This window comes from Pteronotus mesoamericanus, unplaced genomic scaffold (genome assembly GCF_021234165.1).
Source record: "Pteronotus mesoamericanus isolate MK-2021 breed Mesoamerican mustached bat unplaced genomic scaffold, CSHL_Meso_final contig_25, whole genome shotgun sequence".
In the NCBI taxonomy this organism is placed as follows: domain Eukaryota; kingdom Metazoa; phylum Chordata; class Mammalia; order Chiroptera; family Mormoopidae; genus Pteronotus; species Pteronotus mesoamericanus.
In genome coordinates, this window is record NW_026555105.1 from 32,613,032 (window position 1) to 32,619,031 (window position 6,000).

The window sequence follows — 6,000 nt, forward strand, 5'->3', positions numbered from 1 at the left end:
TTGAGTCATCAATGGAACACACAGGAAGGGGTTCCTAGAAGGAGCTAGACAGCAAAGAGCGCTTCTAGGAGCTGGCCCAATGTTTTCAGTGCAGAAGAAGCATAAGCAGGCCAACTCTCGTTGGGGTCATTTCTGGTTTGAGGTTGTTTATGGTCAGAGATAGACCATAATTAATTATGATGCCCAGTGAACCTTCAGGGCTTTTCCATGGCCAAAGTTTTATCTTCCAAAAGTTTACCCAAGAAGGACTTAGATTAAAAGAACTATTAACCTCACTATATTTTCTTTTTTGGCATTCAATTCAATCTCATCTCTAAAAGGCAGATCTTTTCAAATGCAAATCTAATCCTATCCCTTTCCTGCTTAAAACCTTTAAATAGATCCCCATTTCAAGGAGAAATTCAAACTCTTCTTTGTCCTCTCCTGCTTCTTATTATGATAATGATTTTTCAATGTGGATATTAATTCTTCCAGGGAACATTTCCTTGCCCTTCAGGGCCATATCTCAGTGAAATAGAAAATTGTCATAATCAACTTTTTACTTATCTACATTACCTTCTACTAAGCTACTTGACAGAGACTGGCATTACTTACTGATTTAGAAGAAGGTGGTTCTGTGGAATAGAACTGAAGGCCTACTTTATGCCAGGCAATTTGAAACGGATTGAAACTACAATGGTCAAGCAACTAAAGAACAAGCTCCAAATTGCTTTGTCTCAGTTATGTATTACAGGGGTATCTAACCTGAGGCCCATGGGCCACATGCAGCCCAGGATGGCCATGAATGCAGCTCAACACAAAATAGTGAATTAACTTATTACTTAGTTTTATTATTAAGTTTTACACTAACTTTTATTACTTAGATATGCATATTTTTTATATTAGTGATCACAAACTTGGGACCTGCTTGATGATTTTAAAAGATTACCGAAAGGGCCACTGCATAATTAGGGTTATTATGTGAGGACTTTTTTCTTATCTGAGGTGGCAGATATGAAAATTGTGCATGGACCTTTTTTTTTTGCTCATCAGTTTTCATTGGTGTTTGTGTATTTAAACTGTGGTCCAAGGCAATTCTTTTTCTTCCAGTGTGGCCCAGAGACACCAAAAGGCTGGACATCTCTGATGTATTGTATCCCCAAGAGATTAAAATGATAAACTTAGTTTCTAGGCATGCTCCTGACCAGTTTTCCTGTGTTGATTATAGAATTCTCTAGAAAAAAAATGGATAGAGCACAAATAGAATAACTAAATGGTAGTTCTATAACAAGAGAGATTTCACAGGACCACCAAACCCTTATTTACAATTCCAAAATCGAAAAGTATCTGAAAACTGAAAGCTTTTCAATAGTTTAGTGTTCATATTCAGTTGGTGCAAAAATCAATCTGCACCTGATGTGAAGTTATGTTTTTTATTTATCTCACTTAATATGAATATTTATGTGTTTTATTGCATACATGTTAATATGTTTGAAAACAACCTATTTTCCCAGTCTCTACTGGAGGTAGTCTATAAAAATAATGTATATGTCTCTCTCTCTCTGGATAATGTTACATTTCTATCACTAAAAGAAACTGAATTCTCCTCAAACTTTTTCCAAAGAATTAAAGAGGAAAGAACACTTACACACTCATTCTCGAGGCCAACATTACCGATACCAAAGCCAGCAATAGACACTACAAGAAAACTACAGACCAATAATCCTGATGAATATTCAACAGTACTTAAAAGGATTATATACCATAACCAAGTGGGATTTATTTCTGGAATGCAAAGATGTTTTAACCTACAAAAATCAATCAATGTAATATACCACATTAACAAAGGGGGGAAAAACACATAATCATTTCAACTGATGCAGAAAGAGCATTTCACAAAATTAACAACATTTTATAATCAAAACAATCAATGAACTAGGAATAGAAAGAAACAACCTCACTATTATAAAGGCTACCCATGAAAAACTCATAACTATCATCACACTCAATCTTTCACTTTTGTGAAAGACTGAAAGACTTTCCTTTAAGATTAGGAGCAAGGCAAGGATGCTCACTCTCACAACTTCTATTCAGCAAAGTACTAGAAGTCCTAGCCCAGGCAACTAGGCAATAAAAAGAAATAAAGCATCTAAACTGAAAAAGAGAAGTAAAGTTATCTCTATTCACTGATGACATGATCTTATATGTAGAAAACCCTAAACACTCCACAAGACTATTAGAACTAATAAAAAACATTTAGCAAAATTGCAAGATACAAAGTCAATACATAAAATCAGTTACATTTCTACATACTAGCAATGAATAATCATAAAAGAAAATTAAGAAAACAGTTCCATTTAAGATAGCATCAAAAAGAACTTAGGAATAAAGTACTTAGCAAAAGAAGTGAAAGATATATGCATATTGAAAATTATAAAACATTGCTGAAGGAAATTGAATAAGCAAAAATAAATGAAAAGACAGCATGTGCTCATAAAGTGGAAGATTTAATATTGCTAAAGTGTCAATAATACCAAAGCTTATTATAGATTCAATGCAAGCCTTATCAAAATTCTAGTGGCATTATTTTTTTCAGAAATAGAAACATCCATTATAAAATTTATATGGAGTTTGAAGGGACTCTGAATAGCCAAAACAATCTTGTTAAAGAAGGTGTATCTCACACTTCCCAATATCAAAACTTTTTACAAAGCTATAGTAATAAAAATAGTATGGTAGTGACATAAAGACAGACATGGAGTAGAATAGAGAGCTAAGAAATAAACCCTTTCAAATATGGTCAAATAATCTTCAATAAGAGTGCCAAGACCATTCAATGGGGAAAAAATAGTCTTTCCAACAAATTGTGCTGGGAAAATTGATATTCATGTACAAAAGAATGAAGTGTCTCTTACTTTATATTATATATAAAATTTAACTCAAAGTGGATTAAAGACCTAAATATAAGATCTGTAACTAAAACAATCCTAGAAGAAAACATGGGGAAGAGCCTTATTGCATTGTATTTGGTAATGACTTGTATATGACAGGCAAAAAAGTAACACTAGATAAATTGGACTATATCAAAATTCAAACCTCTGTGCATCAAAAGACACTATCAATAGAGTGAAAAAGCAACCCATGGAATGGGAATAAACATTTACAAATCATATATTTATATGTTCAATGGCTAATATCCAGAATACATTAAGAACTCTTACAACTCAACAACAAAAATCTATTAAAAAATGAGCAAAAGATTTCAATAACCATTTCCTTAAAGAAGACACACAAATGGCCAAGAAGCACATAATGAGATCCTCGACATCACTAATCAGTAGGGAAGTGCAAACCAAAACCACACTGATATACCACCTTACATCCATTAGGAGGTTACCATAAAAAAAAAAAGAAAATAAAAAGTGTTAGCAAGATACTTGTGTTATGCTACCTAACACAAGTGTTAGTATGGAGAAATTGGAACCCTTGTATACTGTTGGTGGGGATGTAAAAATGGTATAGTTCAGTGAAAACCAAAATAATAGTTCCTCAAGAAATTAAAATTAGAATTACCATGTGATCTAGCAATTCCACTTTGAGGTATAAACCCCAAAAGAGTTGAAAGCAGAATATCAAAGAGGTATTTGTACACCCATGTTCATAGCAGAATTATTCACAATAGCCTAAAGTTGTAAGCAACCTAAGTATCCATCAACAAATGGATGTATAAACAAAATGTAGTATACATACAGTAGAAAATTATTCAGATCTCAAAAAGGAGAAAAATTCTGACCCACGGCTATAATATAGATGAACTTTGAGGACATTATGCTAAGTGAAATAAGCCAATCACAAAAAGACAAATATTGTATGATTCTACATTTATATAAGGTACTTAGAGCAATCAAATTAATGGAGATAGAAACTATAACAGTGATTGCCAGGGACTGGGAGAATTTGAGAGTTGTTTTATGGATATAAAGTTTTAGTTTTGCAACATGAAAAAATTCTGGAGATGAACTGTCCAACAATGTAAGTGTACTTAACACTAATGAACTATGTGCACTTAAAAATGGTTATGAGGGCAATTTTAAGTTATGTGTATTTTAACCACAGTTTAAAAAAAAACCCTTGAATTCTGAAACACATTTGTTCCCAATGGCTTTAGAAAAGGGTTAATGGTTCTATAGTAATGATCCATCAACTCAGCCAAGTAAGAAGAGAAGTGAGGATCACAAGGGAATGATGAATAGTAAAAGAAGTAAATGGATTTGAGGTCTTGTGATGGAGGACCCTAGAAAGCATCAAGTGGTCATCAGAGACTTGGCAGCTCAAAATTTAAAGTTGGAAAATATAGTCTAAGTTATTACCAATGAAGTAGAAAGGAAGGTACAATCGTTAGAGCAAAAGATCTAAACAATGAAATTGAGAGGTTAGGTTTCATGGATGTCAAAATCTCCTGGAATGACAACAGGATCAGAGAGAAAAAGATAACAGAGTTGGGAGAAAGACCGTAAGTTACTTCTGTATTTATCTCTATCATTCTTCCAATGAAAATGAGGCAATAAAAAGGGAGAAGCATAGCAACCACCTGACGAGGACCAACATAATTGGGTTGTGGGAGAAAATGTTTGAGAAGGCTACAGGGGAAGTTCTCAGGAGACAACAAGATTAACTAGATTTCAGTTAAAATGAAGGTAAAGGTAAGATTTGGAGAAGTATGATACCAAAATAGATGATTATAAAGAAAAGATAGGTCCAGGGGATGGAGAATCTACCTATTTTATTACATCTTGAATAAAGGATAGTAGCACATTTAATAAAATCTGTAAACCTTTACTGTATCTTTCAGATATTACTGGGCAGGCAATGCATATGACAAGATATCAAGAACCCACAAGGGAAAGCAAGATGACCTGATAAAGCTGATGTCACTTCAATCTCCACCTGCCCAAGGACAAAGTGGGAGCTTTATGCCAAGTTCACTTGTATTTCTGCAGATAATAACCCCATTGTTCATTATGGTATGTGATGGTTATGGTAATGAAGACAAGCTAAAGTTGGAGCAGTTTAGAAAATGTTACAATGAGGAATGGAGTTTTTGAGTCATATAAACATTTTTTCAAAGTTTACTCCTTTAATTTTGATTTAATATTTATTCATTAATTTATTCATTAAACATGCTGAGTGCCTATGATGTGCCAAGCACTGTTCTAGTGGCTGGGATAATTGCAGTGAACAACACAGACAGTAAACCCTGCTTTCATGGAGTTTATATTCTAATGGAGGGAGTGTGACAACAAACAACAAAATATGGTAATATAGCAGGGAAGGAAGATAGAAAGCGTTGTGATAGGGTTTGCAATTTTAAAACAGTGATTGCAAGTTTACAGTGTGTCTAGGGACAGACCCTCCTAAAAGATAACATTTGAGCAAATATCTTAAGGAGGTGAAGGAAGGGTGCTACATGGATATCTGGGTTCAAGTTCATTGAAAGAGAAAGAACAGAAAGGTGAGCGCATACCTGGGGTTTCTGAGGAACAACACAGAGCCAGTGTGTCTAGAATGGTATGATTAAGGGAAACAGTAGTAAGATGATGTCAGAGATAAAGCTGTACAGACCACAGAGTCTAATAAGCAAGACACTGCTTTTACTCTGAGTGAGATGGGAAGTCACTAAGGTACAGGAGTGATTTGAAATAACTTACACATACAGAAATATGCACATTGCTGGGTTGAGAATAGGCTGAAAATATTGAATCTTCTACTTCCAAAATGTCAGAAGACATCATGAGGTTAATAAAGTTTAGTAAGCATCTGTGATGCTATAAGCCAGACCAGCCTCTGTCCTTTTTGTTTTAACACTTAGGACCTCAGACAGGTCATGGTTTATGAGGATGCTTGGGCTTAAGAACAGCCTTATCTTCTCACAATGGAATGAACCTATTGTCTAATGAATGAACTAAAAATACTGATTGAGAACAAAAAATAAATAAAAACAGAAACAGTAGTCAATAATTA